The sequence below is a fragment of the Pleurodeles waltl genome, chromosome 2_1 (genome assembly GCF_031143425.1).
Source record: "Pleurodeles waltl isolate 20211129_DDA chromosome 2_1, aPleWal1.hap1.20221129, whole genome shotgun sequence".
Lineage (NCBI taxonomy): Eukaryota > Metazoa > Chordata > Amphibia > Caudata > Salamandridae > Pleurodeles > Pleurodeles waltl.
This window is the reverse complement of record NC_090438.1, coordinates 189,842,916-189,856,847: the sequence shown is the minus strand read 5'-3', so window position 1 is coordinate 189,856,847 and position 13,932 is coordinate 189,842,916. Positions and strand designations below refer to the sequence as shown.

Sequence of the window (13,932 nt, the reverse complement as noted above, 5' to 3'; positions counted from 1 at the left end):
CAATCGTAGTGCTTTAGAATGCATGCACTTATTTTAGGGCTATTACGGTAATTCTAGTCCAAGTACATCAGTATCCATCAGTGGATAGGGAAGAGGGACTGTCCTAGTGGGGAATTTGCAAGAAAGTCAAATTGTTCCAAAGGCCCTCCTGGTTGCCCGTGACACACCAAATGGCAGCAAGAACCACACAGTCCTACAGTACCTGAGCTCCCGCAGAAGCAACAAGAGTGGCTGTCTCCTGGGGCAATGCAAGCCCCCAAGGCAATCTCTCTGAGCTGAGATGCAGCCTGACAGGCTGGTGGACTGAAGACAGACAGGACTGGTGGCCCGAGTTGGATACAGAGTCTGATGCGGTAAAAGTGCTCCCTGCTTGCCCTGCCCTCCTAAGCATGGTTTCAGTGGATACTTCATCTGGAATGGAATCCTTGGCTGCTATGGTGATGGTGGCAATCTGCACGTGAAGGCTTTCCCCGCTGCTGTGAAATTGGCTCACAGATCAGGTGATTAGGATCAGAGCAGAGCACGGGTCTTTGTAGTTTATACTTGGAGGTCAAACTCCAAATGTTTGACTTTTTGTAGAGCATAGTTCTTCATCTGGTGAAAACAAAGTCTTTGATAGCCCTGAGACTTTGACAACAGAGGGCAAGCCAACAAGCCGTTGCAGTTCTTGGATAGCAAAAGGTAGTAGAGGGCATTTGCAATCCTCCCTCACTGCCGGAGGTCGCCGGCAGCACAAAACACAGCAGAGCAAGTTGCAGAGTGGTAGTTCCTCCAGGCAATACAGCAATCAGCAGGCAGCAGGCCAACACAGCAAAGCAAATAGCAGAGTAGTAGTCCTTCTGAAAAGAACAGCAATCCGCAGGCAGCAGGCCAACACAGCAACGCAAGTAGCAGAGTGGCAGTCACTCCTGGCAGCACAGCTCTTCTTCTTGGCAAAGCCTACCCAGGACCCAAAAGTGAACTGATATGGTGGGGTTTGGGCTCCAGTACTTATACCAAAATATGTGTTTGAAATGGGGGAGTCTTTAAAAGAGGCTTTAAAGATCACAGAGTCCCTTTCCTTACTTCCCTGGCTCCAGACACTCTACAGGAGGGTATAGGGTTCTTTGTTTGAGGAGAGGCACAGCCCTATTTAGGTGGAGGTGCCAGCTCCTCTCTCCCATCTAGCCAAGGAAGACCCATCAGCCTGGTGATGTGCCACTGGGATGCAAATGTCACACCCAAGCTCCCTTTGTGTGTGACTGTCTAGAGGAAATGGACAAAGCCCAGATGTCATCTAGCCCAGACATGTATTCAGAAACAGGCAAAAGCACAAATGGTTACAGTTTCCAAATATTCCATTTTCAGACTTACAATTTAAAATCTGACTTCACCATAAGTTGTGATTTTAAATTGTGAGCCCAGAGACACCAAGCTCCATATTCATATCTTTTCCCAATTGGACGTTACACTTAAAAGAGGCTTCCAAGTAACCCAGGCCTTGAAGTGGTGAAAAAAGAATGTAATGTTTTTTCACTACCTGGGCATGTTAAACTTAAAAGTACATGGCCACTTTTTTAATACACTGCACCCTGCCCTGTGGGCTGACTAGGGCCTACATTAGGGGTGACATATGTAATAAAAAGGAAGATTTGAGCCCGGCAAGTGGGTACACTTGCCAGGTCAAAATGGTAGCTTTAAACAGCACATACAGGCTCTGTAGTGTCAGGTTTGAGACATGTTTGCAGGGCTACTGTAGTGGTAGAATCAGTGCTTCAGGCCTACTAGTAGCTTATAATGTACAAGCCCTGGCCACATATAGTGCACTTTACTAGGGTTTTACAAGTAAATTAAATATACCAATTGTGGATAAGCCAATGTTACCATGGTTCAGAGTACAAAGCACCTGAACTTTAGCACTGGTCAGCAGCGATAAAGTACCTAGAATTCTAAAAGCCAACAAAAATGAACTCAGAAAACAGGAGGTCAGAGGACAAAAAGGTAGGAGAAACCATGCCAAGGATGCCAGGTCTAACATGATCCAATTTAAACGTGTGTCCATCACACTTAAGAGTTACAAATAATGTGTCTCATTTTTGTTTTCCTATCTTCTCTTACTGAAATATTTGTACAGCTCTTTTACAGATACTTACATTTTGTGGTGTGTTAGAAAAAATGACACCTTACACCCTTTCCTTGGACACTCACATGCAACAGTATAACCTGTTTGACTAAGTATATTTTACCCATGGTTCTAATTATGTATTGTATGTGCATATGTGTGTGTATTCATGTGTGTGTGTATGTATATGTATATATGTATGTATGTATGTATATATGTTGTTTCTTTGCTTGGCATGTTCGTGGGTCATTGCATGGCTCCTGGGTGGGTTGTTATACTAGATATCTATGAATTCCTGCTCTCATCTTATCACACTTATCTACCCATCATCGTATGTCATGTCTCTATCAAACTATCCTCCATTCTCACTCTGACTCATCCCAAATCCTTTCTACTACTTTCATCTCCTAAATAACTCTGCCTAAGCTGTTCTCTCCGCTTCCACATCTAACTCACCAAACCTCACTCTACTACCGTGACTTCCCACACAACCCTACTAAATTCTCCCACATTTATCTCACCCTGATAATATGCTCTCCCTAACCCTTCCACATACTCTTCCCTCCTCAATCCCCCTTTAATCATCCCAAGCCTTTGGGTTGAGTAAATTAAGGAAATACTCCCAATTAACACTTCTGGATTTCTTTCCTCCTCCACCCCTCCATTACTCCAGTCAACCTAACTAACAAACTCTCATATCCGCGCCTCAAATTAACTCATAATAATACTAAAACTGTACTCATTATTTGCCGATACTAATCCATCACTAATTCTTGTTGGGTTCCAGAGTACCGTGCTACTCACCGAAAAGCACTTTGACGCCTCGTCAGGGGTAGTAAGCGCTATATAAATACGATTACAATACAATACAATAATGCACTTTACAAAATCATATGACTTTGAGGCCAGAGAAGGCCAACACAAATCTTCATGTTCAAGAACAAGCAGCAATTTGTCACAACACACAGTCTGCCGTTTGACCTCTATCTTTGAAGCACAACACAGGTGACATGATCAAAACAAAATGTAAAGGAATTTTGATTGTTCGTTCACCTTCTGCGCTCCAACTTTGTTATCTTGAGGGTGTTACAACATCCCCTTCACCTCTACTTCCAGCACCCATGTGTGGGGTGCTGAAAGCTGTAGCTGGGCAAGAAGCTCCTTCCATATATTTCTCTGGGGGCTCTGGATGTAACTGAAAAGGGAGCCCTCTACTCCTAATTCCCACAATCTTCCACAGGCAATGAATTTCTCATTAAAAAATACTCAGCATTTGGCCATTACTCAGATAGAACTTTGTGGAAGGCAATGTTTAATTTGTAAATAGAAATGTGGCAGTGCCCAAAGCCCTCCTCTGAAAGTCGCAACTGCTGCAATTAAATGTGCAAGCATGGAATACTGAGGCAGTGTAATCCGGATGCTATCTCGGGCCTCTTTAATTTATTTACAGCCACTCCCTGCCCCTTCAGCTCATTCTTGCACCTTTCTGTTTTCTCCCTTTGTGACACTTTTTCATTTTTCTCTGTCTCCATCTTTCATATATGTGTCTTTTGCTTGCAGGAAGTGCTTGAGGCAGAAGAATAAGTGCTGACCCTAAAAAATAAGTGCTGGTGCCCTGCACCGGAAACACCGGCTCAAATTAAGCAGTGGTGAAAGGCTTACATCTGTCCACAGTACTGCCACCAATGTCTGGGTGATTGTGTAACACCTCTCCTCATCACAGAAGTCTTTATTATGGTTCCCTGCTCCATCTTTGACTCTCAGGGTATGTTCTGAAAAATAATTGGTCTGTCGGGTATGGGCTGCCTAGGGCTCACTCTTCCCCAAGAAGAAAGCATTACATCTTTATCGGTGTGAGAAAGAACACTGAAATTCCGGAGTCGCCTTACAAAATCAGGAGTATTGAGCAGTAATCTGTGATCTGTGACCCTCGCATGAGATGCTGATGTTACAACATCACTAGCTGTATTTTTTCAGCTACACAGATGGAGTTTACTCCTGCAATAATCTCGTTATGCCCACGAGATATAAAATGATTACCATATTATCAAAAACATGTGATGGACTTACATGCTGAATTGATGTAGAATATGCATTTTCCACAATCATATCAAAGCGTTTTCTTTAGTGCGATATAGTACATCCATTTTATGTTTGACAGGTTTAATATTTAATATGTTTTAGACATCACTTCATTCAGGAATGAGAAATATCCATTATCTTGTCAACAATGATTACATTTTAATAACGCATTCCAGACAGCACTGCTGATCAATCTAACAGCATAACATTTCCCTGAACAGACCGAGCAGGTAGAGATTAAAAAGTAAGCAACCGGCAGTCATCATGTACTGTGCAGGAGGCCCGCAACAAAGAATTCAACTAAAAAAACAAGACAGAAAATAGCAAGGATTTAGTAAAATGAAATCAGTAGAGCAAAATTATGATTATAGGATAATCGTAATTAACGTTGTTCAGTTTTCAATTAATTGTGATTTTACTACTCGTATTTGTCCATTTTAAGCACCTACATTTATGGTTTATGCTGCACAATTGAAATAAGACTGGGAGACGCAGTGTTATACAAAGAAAATACTCTAATGCTGGAGGATAACAACCACATGTAGCTGGAGGGTGTTTGTGTGTAGTTCTAATTACTCCCATACATAGAATATGTATGACTTTTTTTTATAACATTTACAGACTTGATCAGATTTAATATTTGCTGTATTTTATACAAACAATATACCTTAATTAGTGTATTTTCCATGCACTATTCATATGGAAACATGTAATCATTTCAGAACGGAAAGAGCAAAATGCATGTGCAAAAGACTATGGGGGTTATTCTAACTTTGGAGGAGTGTTAATCCGTCCCAAAAGTGACGGTAAAGTGACGGATATACCACCAGCCGTATTCGGAGTTCCATAGGATATAATGGACTTGTAATACGGCTGGTGGTAAATCCGTCACTTTTCCGTCACTTTTGGGACGGATTAACACCTCCTCCAAAGTTAGAATAACCCCCTATATATGTAGGTGTGGGTGAAGTATTAGTGGTAACCGGTGGAATAGTGGAGAAAATGAAGGATGAGCAATGACCATTCTAAAATGAGAGGCTTAAAGTGTGTGTATGTGAGAGAAAGAGAGGGATTGTATGTTTTACAAACAAGACTGCAGCATTTGCTGGTAGACTGGATGAGTGGTGTAGAACTAAGCCGGTGGGAGTGCATAGGCGTGGCGTGGGATAGTTAAGTAACAACGGCAGATGCATAGTTTTCCATCGTTTGCTGTTATCCGTATGAATTCCATGGTGGTGGCTGGTGGGGATTGCAGAGATCCTCGTGAGGCCAAATGCCATCGGTTTTATTGTCAGGACAAGTAAATCCTGCTGCTATAAAGGTGTTATAAATGTAATAAGTCTATCCAACAAGCATACATAGATAATATGTATTTAACATGGAAGAGACTGCTAAAACCTACGTATAAGTAATATGGAAAATCAAACAAGTGTAGGAAACCCGTAATACGTGTGTGTATCAATAATGTTGTGACAGAGGGAATACTGCAACAAAATGATAAAACAGTTGTATGTACAGTGTGTAATGAGAATGTAACAAATTGGTAAATAGCATGTACATGAATAATATGTATTAAAATAATATGTAATCAAAGTGTAAAAGGCTGCTAACACCATACCGATACAAATAAACCCCAATGAATGTGTAACATGTGAAGGAAGAGCACAATAATTAAGCCATATTGACCACACTTGAGACAGCAACACTGGTTTAAGCCATCTGCAATGGCCATTAACCACTGATAATTGCCTGCCCTATAGTTATGGGCTTGGGCTAAATGCAAACACGTACAGAGAGGAGAAGGGGCATTAACAGCTTTCAGCTTCAGATGGATATTTGGAACCAGGCCCCTTCACCCATTCTTGGTGTTCTTTCTCCCATCGGCCCTGCGGGGTTCTGCACGACTCCCCTCTTAGCCCTGCTCTTTCAACACACATGTCCCCTCTGTTGTCACTCATGCAACCTTTTGGTCTGAAGGTCATGTCTTATGCAGATCTACCTGACAGCCCACAGCCTTAGCTCCTCTTCCGCCAAAGTTGATGCAGTGCCCCCGCCCCCTCATGAAAAGATCCTCCCTGAGTGGTTTCTCTTTTCTGACTGACAAACTCTGAAATTCGCTCCAGTTTTCTCTCACATCGTTACCTGATTATCTCATCTTAGAAACCAACTGAAAACGTACCGTTTTCTCCAATCTGACTCCAGCTCTTGAGGTCTGCTGGAGTTGCTTTCCCCTCCTCTAGTGCCCGGAAACCCTCGGGGAAAATGCTGATCTTCTCAATTTTCCAGAACAAAAGCAATCCATACCATAATATACAACAGCATGTGGTAATCATTATTTTCACCCATCTTCGTAATCAACAAAGGCAAAGAGACTTGCGGGCTCTGTCAGCTGTACGTCCCTGCTTTACACCCCCAATGAATGTAGGATCCAGCCCATTATGTGCCAGCCTCTCATGGGCTGTGTTAATAGATAAATATATGTGCTACTATGTAGAAAAACTTGTAAAGATAGACATAAAGTATTGTATATCAAGAACATGACAACTAAATAATGCTTGCGTAGTTACATTCTAATTTTTCAATATTATTCCCCTATATAGATATTAAATACTTATAAAAGCAATAGTGTTGGGTGGACAGATTACATATAGTCGACTGGATTATCTTGCCATTTCAACACTTGAAGCTTTCTTAAATAACCTTTAATCCAAGAATCATCAAAAACGTGTAAAGCATAGAAAAACTTTCATCAAAATCATTAATCTGTTTGTTGCAAAGTTTTTTCCCTGGTTGTGTGTTTTCATGGCGCATCACTATTAAAAAGGAAACTATAAGAAAAGACAGCTAGTAAGCAGCAAATGAAAGAGTACAAATAATTGAAGTCACCACTGACAAGAGGCTAATCCCAGATTTAAACAAAACTATGATTTTAGAACTACATTGCTTTACACCACGTCTAAGCATACATAATATTAAATAAATAACCATTCTAACTTTTAATCAATGTCAGATGGTAATGTCCTACATCGAAGAATCGTTTTCAATTTCTTAATTCTTCTAGGCCATACAGAAATGAAGTTCTGCAGGTGATGTGCAACTAAATGAAAAAGAACAAAAACATTTGCACAGATCAGTAAGTCAATATGGCCCCACCCACACGCACGTAGGAAACATATAGACATCAGATATGCAATCATGCACTCACACTCTGGCATCTGGATGATGACATGGGTCTGCTCTGCTCCAGAGCCTCCCAGAAACCTCACTAGTCCCCACTGTGTGTACCCTGCACGTGACAGACCTCATTAAGGACCCAAAGAAATATGGGCATATCACCCTCACTGTGATGGAACTGTATCCCATGACAAGCACATAGGGGGTTATTCTAACTTTGGAGGAGGTGTTAATCCGTCCCAAAAGTGACGGAAAAGTGACGGATTTACCACCAGCCGTATTACGAGTCCATTATATCCTATGGAACTCGTAATACGGCTGGTGGTATATCCCTCACTTTACCGTCACTTTTGGGACGGATTAACACTCCTCCAAAGTTAGAATAACCCCCATAGTCCCTTCAAACCCTGCATCTACAAAGTCTTCACAACAGGATTCTTGCCTAAGTAGCTGACCAGCTCTTCATGTCCAGCAGCTCTCGGCGCACACACAGCTACGGACCTATCAGACTGAGGAAGAAAAAGTGCACAAAATAAAAACTTAAGAGAAAGGACTTTATTCTTTGCATGCAGGATCTGAAAATCTATCCTGGTATCAATGAGATGAATATTCCTGTATCCATTATCTGAAGATACACCTTTTTAAAAATGCTATATTATGACACAGTAACAGTCACTTCTGCTCTCAGAACATATATCTCACTGACAGTATCCTTGTTTTGACACTGCACACCACTCCTCTGCTTTTCAGCTAGTTTCATGCTATATGAATATCACAAAAATACATGCAAACTTGTTAACAGGCAATCTTCTACCTACAGTGCAATAAAGCAGCAGAATGCCTAAAGAATATATATTTTTGCTTCCATTTGTTGCTAATTACTCTTAGAACAATAAAACATTTCGATATGTAATTTGAATGTTAACTTAAATGCTCACATATTAAATACCAACCAGAAAGAGACCTTTTAGGACACAAGAGTTACGAAACTTGCGCCATGGTTGTGCACACGTATACAATGCCTTACCAGAATTTCTCTTGGTCACCAACTTCAGATTTGCGCTAACCATAGAGCAGACTGCCAAAACCAACACAACTGCAGGCTTCATCTTCCTCTTCCGTTGGCAGCTGAAACAAACAGAACATTGTGTTATATTTTCACTTTCATGGTAACACTACAAGATGGCAAGGAGATGGCTTCAATTTACATTTGCAACTTATATATTTTCAAAGCTATAGGAAAATAAATCACTCAATAGTGATTTTTCAGCCTTTACTGCTTCTTAAACATGAAAAACAATAAAGGTTGTGTATTCTTTTGTGAGTGATGTAAACACATCTAAGGTAGCGTATTGTGATATGACGCTTACTTTTGCGTACTCTGTTGACCAAGATTATCGGTTTCTAAGCAGTAACCCTACAGAAACAGTAAAGTCAATGCCACAGACAAGACAGCAAGCCCTGTGAAGCTAGCCTGCAGCCATTAAGAGAGAGATTAGCTCAAATATAATGATTACTTGATAAGCTTTAATGAAACGTAAAGGTGTGTCTGCTGCATAGCAAAACGTGGCAGCTGTTTCTTGTTAAACTGTTCAACTAATTAAAATATTTGAAATTAATGACTGATGTCTGCTTCAGCTTGTTAATGAACTGCAACATTAAAAAAAGAATAACAAGATACCCAAAACAGTAAGGAATCGGTGTGGATGGAGTTTTAAGATTGACCTTTCTTTTTGAAGATTACATAGGCTGAAAGTCAACTAAATAAACAGGTATGAATACTTCAACATTGCTTAGTAATTTACTTTCTAGTTAGCAAAGCCAGGGCCAGTGGAGATTCAAAGCATAATCAAGACTAACATATATATGAATTAATTACAACCACACTCCCTGATCTACACTTAGAAATTGTAGAGAGGCCTGAGGACCCCCTAAAGGGTAGTGAGATATCCAACTTCTTTCCCATACCCACCAGTATGCAGTTCAGAGAGTGGTGGGGGAGGCCGCGGTACATTATTCACCTCTGCTATTGAGCATATTGCACATTACATAATATGGCACATGCTGTAACTTTCTTTTTGGTGTAAGTCTAAGTGGTCTCCTCTATTGCACAATTTCACTGTAAGGAGGTAATTATAGTTTCTTGAAAAACATTTTTAATTGCAGAGCAATATATTCTGCTTATTAAACAGGTAAGTTTGATGAGATCCAATAAGTATGTACTGACTTTTTAGACAGCATAACTAGGCCCCTTTTAATTCCCAAGGTGCCAGTAATGCAAGTTGCAGAGCCCATAGGTTATATGAAATCCATGCTAACACCATAGATTTGTTTTGTTTCACCTGGGTATTTCTGAAGATGAAAGCCAGTGGGAGCTGGCATATACGGACATAAGGGGCGGTGCCCCATTATTGATGAAAGAGAAGAAGTGAAGGGGGTGCGTACACGATCAGCTCAGTAAAGACTCATGAGAGATTGTGCTTTTTATTTATTTTTTCAGAGGTGAAATGTGGTGCAGCTACTTCTGTGCCAGGCGAGATCTCATTCGCCCTTGAGGCACAAGCCAGAGCAGTTATGTCAAGAGGGGGCGTTGCCTGTCTTCTGTGGCACTGATACAATCTACCCATGGGCGTTGACAGCAGAAGCCAAGGATGCAGCTAGCAAACTTCCATAGTTTCTAATGAGCAGGGGCAGGGCAGATCAGTTGAGTTAAGGTCGGAGAGTGTGGCTCTAGCCTGGTTGGGATGACTGAGCGCCATCCACCTTTTAGGTTTTGTTGATTGGCTGTTGGATTTAGCAAGTGGCTGTGTTGGAGTTGGATAATAGATGAACTTCTGGGAGTGCAGTGCACATGCACAATAAATGCAGAGATTTGCTTGCATGTATTTACAACTTAAATTTTATACATTCCCATTTGTTCTTGAATGGATGCTGTTTTTTACCATTACTGAAATGCTTATGCTTGTGAAGTGAGTGCTTCTCTTTTTGTGTGCTCCTGTTCAGCTTTGCTTTTGGCCTGTTGTGAGGTAATCTTTCAGAGCTTTCTTCAGTCGCCCTTGTTGCTTCATAGAGATAGAATAATGAAATAAGCGCAAGGGTTATGCTGGTGGGACCTATAGGCATCATTCAGGTGGGGCCCATGCCTTACTGTGATAACTTGGTATGATGATGCCCTGCAGTACAAGATCAGACAATTAATTTGCTCATTTTTTTAATCTGGGAAAGTACTGTGAGGCACGATATTCAACAACATACAGGCAGGTGAGCGGAAGGGATGATAGGGGGGCCCAGGCCTAGATGCATTATCTGTGCACGGTCAACGTCTGCTCTTTTATGAGTGAGTGCTTGCGTTTGTATGTTTTAATGCTCTGAAATTATGCTATTGTGTTGTCTTGATCACCTTACGAATCAAATGCATAGCAACCATCTTGTGAGAAGATATTATTTAGCCCAATAAATGTATATGTGCTGTCACGGAAGTGTCTGTGTTGTCTGATTACTGGAGATGCACGAAACACCAGCTGGTCTGTGATTTTAAATATATCCTAAAATCCATGCAATCAAGATTGGTGACTTGATCAGCCACACCCTCTTCAACACTTATATGATACCTCTGATCACCATTGCCAAAACCCATGGACTCAACATCATGTCCTATGCCAATGAGACACAACTCATCCTCTCCCTCTCCGAAGACACCACTAACACCAAGACCAACTTCCACAAATGCATGACAGACATCATCAACTGATGAAGGACAACTACCTGAAGTTCAACGCTGACAAGACAGAGTGATGGAAATAGCCCTTTCTGCAGGGTCATTTCCAATTTGTTTCTGTCTTCCTCCTCCTCTCTTCTTAACCCTGTTTTTGTGCATGTGCTCTGTGTTTAAAACATGGTAACATTGGCGTCTCCATGATTGGCATATTTGATTTACTGGTAAGTCCCTAGTAGAGTGCACTATGTGTGCCCAGGACCAGTAAGTCAAATGCTACTAGTAGGCATGTAGCACTGGTTGTTCCGCCCACTACAGTAGCCTTTAAAACTTGTCTCAGGCCTGCCGTGTCTGCAGTTTAAACTGCCATTTCGACCTGGCAAGTATACCCACCTACCAGGCTCAAACCTTCCTTTTTATTACATGTAAGTCACCCCTAAGGTAGGCCCTGGTTAGCCCCAAGGGCAGGGTGCAGTGTATTTAAAAAGTTGAACATGTACCTTTGAGTTTAACATGTTCAATATTATTTTTTCACAATTGCAAGGACTATCTCTCCCATAGGCTAATGTTGGGGTTACATTGAAACATCCTTTAAGTGTAATTTCTAAATGGGAAAATATATAAAAAGTGAATCTGGTGTCTCTGGATCCACCATTTAAAAACACAGCTTTTAGTAAAGTTGTTTTTCAAATTGCAGGTCTGAAAATGTCACTTTTAGAAAGTTGCCACTTTATTACTTTAACCATTATGTTCCTTAACCTGTCTCTGAATAAACGTCTGGGTTTAGGTGACAGCTACATTTGTGCATTCTCTCCAAACAGCCACGAACAGAAAGGGCTCGGTGTGAGAGGAGATACATCTGCATACTGAAAGCCATCCCAGGCAGGGAGAGGGAGAGGCAGTTCACACTTACACTGAATAGACTGTGTCCTGCCCTCACACAAAGGGCTGATTACCCCCTACTGGTGGTCTTCAGCCAAGTCTGGGTTGAAAGGCAACCTTGTGCACTTCAGAGAATTCTTTTGAAAATACCCGTACATCGAATGTCATTTTGGGTATAAGTACTGGACCTCCAACACTGTATACTCAGAACACTTCTGGACTGAAGGCATTTTACCAGGAAGAAGGACCACTGTGCTGTCAGGAGGGACTGCCACTTTGCTATTTGCTGTGATGTATTGGCCTGCTGCTTGCTTCTTCTTGCCTGGGAGTGAGAGGACTGAATCTAACTCTCTACACCCTGCAATCTAATGTTTCTCCAAGGGGCTGACTGAGCCTGGCTCCTGGTTCTGAAGTATCATGGATATCAAAAAGTTCATCACCATCTTGCTACCAGCACATGGGCTCCTCTGCTGTGAGTTCGGATGTGGTGCTGCAACACAAGATATGATGCAACAACACCAGCGCGTCACTTAGAACAGATGTATCCCACTGCAGAAATGCCACTTTGCCACTGCCTGCACTGAATCCGTGGATACCAATCGCTGACTGCACAACACAATGACCCTGACTTACAATTCAGACCCGGCTTGACCGGAGCAGCACAGATGCATCAGAACTAGTACTCATCGCTTCTGGACATTGATGCATCAACAGCATTCCCCAATCAGAAAATGATGCATCACCTGCAAGCACTATGCATCCCCTCCTCTGGATCAAAGCATTATCACAGAGCATCAATGCAACAAAGGTACTGTCATCAGGTCTGCATGACTCCTGTCCCTGGCCCATGCTCCAACATGCACTTTTGTATTTGCCCTGGTCCAGCACAACCAGATATTTGGAGTTATTGTCTTCTAAGCACTGCATTTTGATGTAACCTTTAAACATTAATAAATTGACTTGTGAATGTTGGCTATTTGTTGTTTTGTCTTGTTCGACTCAGAAAAATATTGGCTATTTTTCTAACCTGGTGCAGAGTCCTTTTGTGGTGTTTTCACTGTGTTACTATGTGTGTGCACAAATACTTTATACATTGCCTCTTTGGTTTATTCTGACTGGTCTGTGCCAAGCTACCAGAGGGTGAGCACAAGTAAAGCTTTTGTGTGTATCTTATTTGGCCGGTCTAGGATGTGGTTCCTACCTGGACAAAGTTCAAATCTCTACCAACTAGAGACCCAATTTCTAACACAGAGGTGCAGATTTTCAGAAATAAAAGCTTCCCATGGGATGTATCTTGGTGGCCCTCAGAACTCAAACCTGTGCGTACCCCACTGAGCATGCTATGAACCTATCTAGGACACAAATGGTCCCCAAGGGAGAAGTGTTGCCCTTGACTTCCATGGCTGTTTTCGTAAATATATAGTGTGTAGAAGGAAGGTTATTACAATATACAATTTTATTCAATATCCAAAAACTTAAATGGCATAGCCAAAATAATAGTAGTCTTAATAAGGTGCTCTTGTATAGTGATGGCGCAGTGCAAAGTGACAAAGTGAAACTGCAAAGTGCACTGGTGTTATCTACCTATATACATGTGACTGGAAAGAATGTGGATAATGTTGTCCTGAGATATCTATTCTTTAGACATCCACATTCATATATCATCAATTTGAAAGCCAGTCCACAGTTAAGGAGTTTGTCAATGTTTCAACCCTATTTCAGATTAATCAGCATTGGGTCAGCATCAGGACGATAAAGTGAGTGGAGACACCTAAACGGAAGGATACCAAGTGTAAGTATATGCCTAAAAACCTTTTGGATAGACACTAAAGAATAACCTTAAAAAGGTGTTTACCATTTCTTCCTTATTGGTTTTCTCCAATGGTCCTCACAAGGTACAGGAGAAAGAGTATTCTTTCCGATCTAGAATTTATATAAGTAAAAGGCTCATGGGACAGCCATCATTAGACGCAATTTC

The 13,932-nt window shown here is 41.4% G+C and overlaps 1 long non-coding RNA gene across 1 annotated transcript in view; it reads right to left on the bottom strand.

Moving 5' to 3' along the window:
* Positions 1-4,329: 4,329 nt before the first annotated feature.
* The window catches only part of LOC138258615 (uncharacterized), a 361,124-nt gene continuing 351,521 nt past the window's right edge, over positions 4,330-13,932 (bottom strand). Inside the window, exons 2-3 of the long non-coding RNA XR_011198458.1 lie at positions 8,385-8,485; positions 4,330-4,483 (exon numbers count right to left, since the gene is read on the bottom strand). This is a non-coding gene — a long non-coding RNA (uncharacterized lncRNA). The remainder of the gene's footprint in view (positions 4,484-8,384; positions 8,486-13,932) is intronic.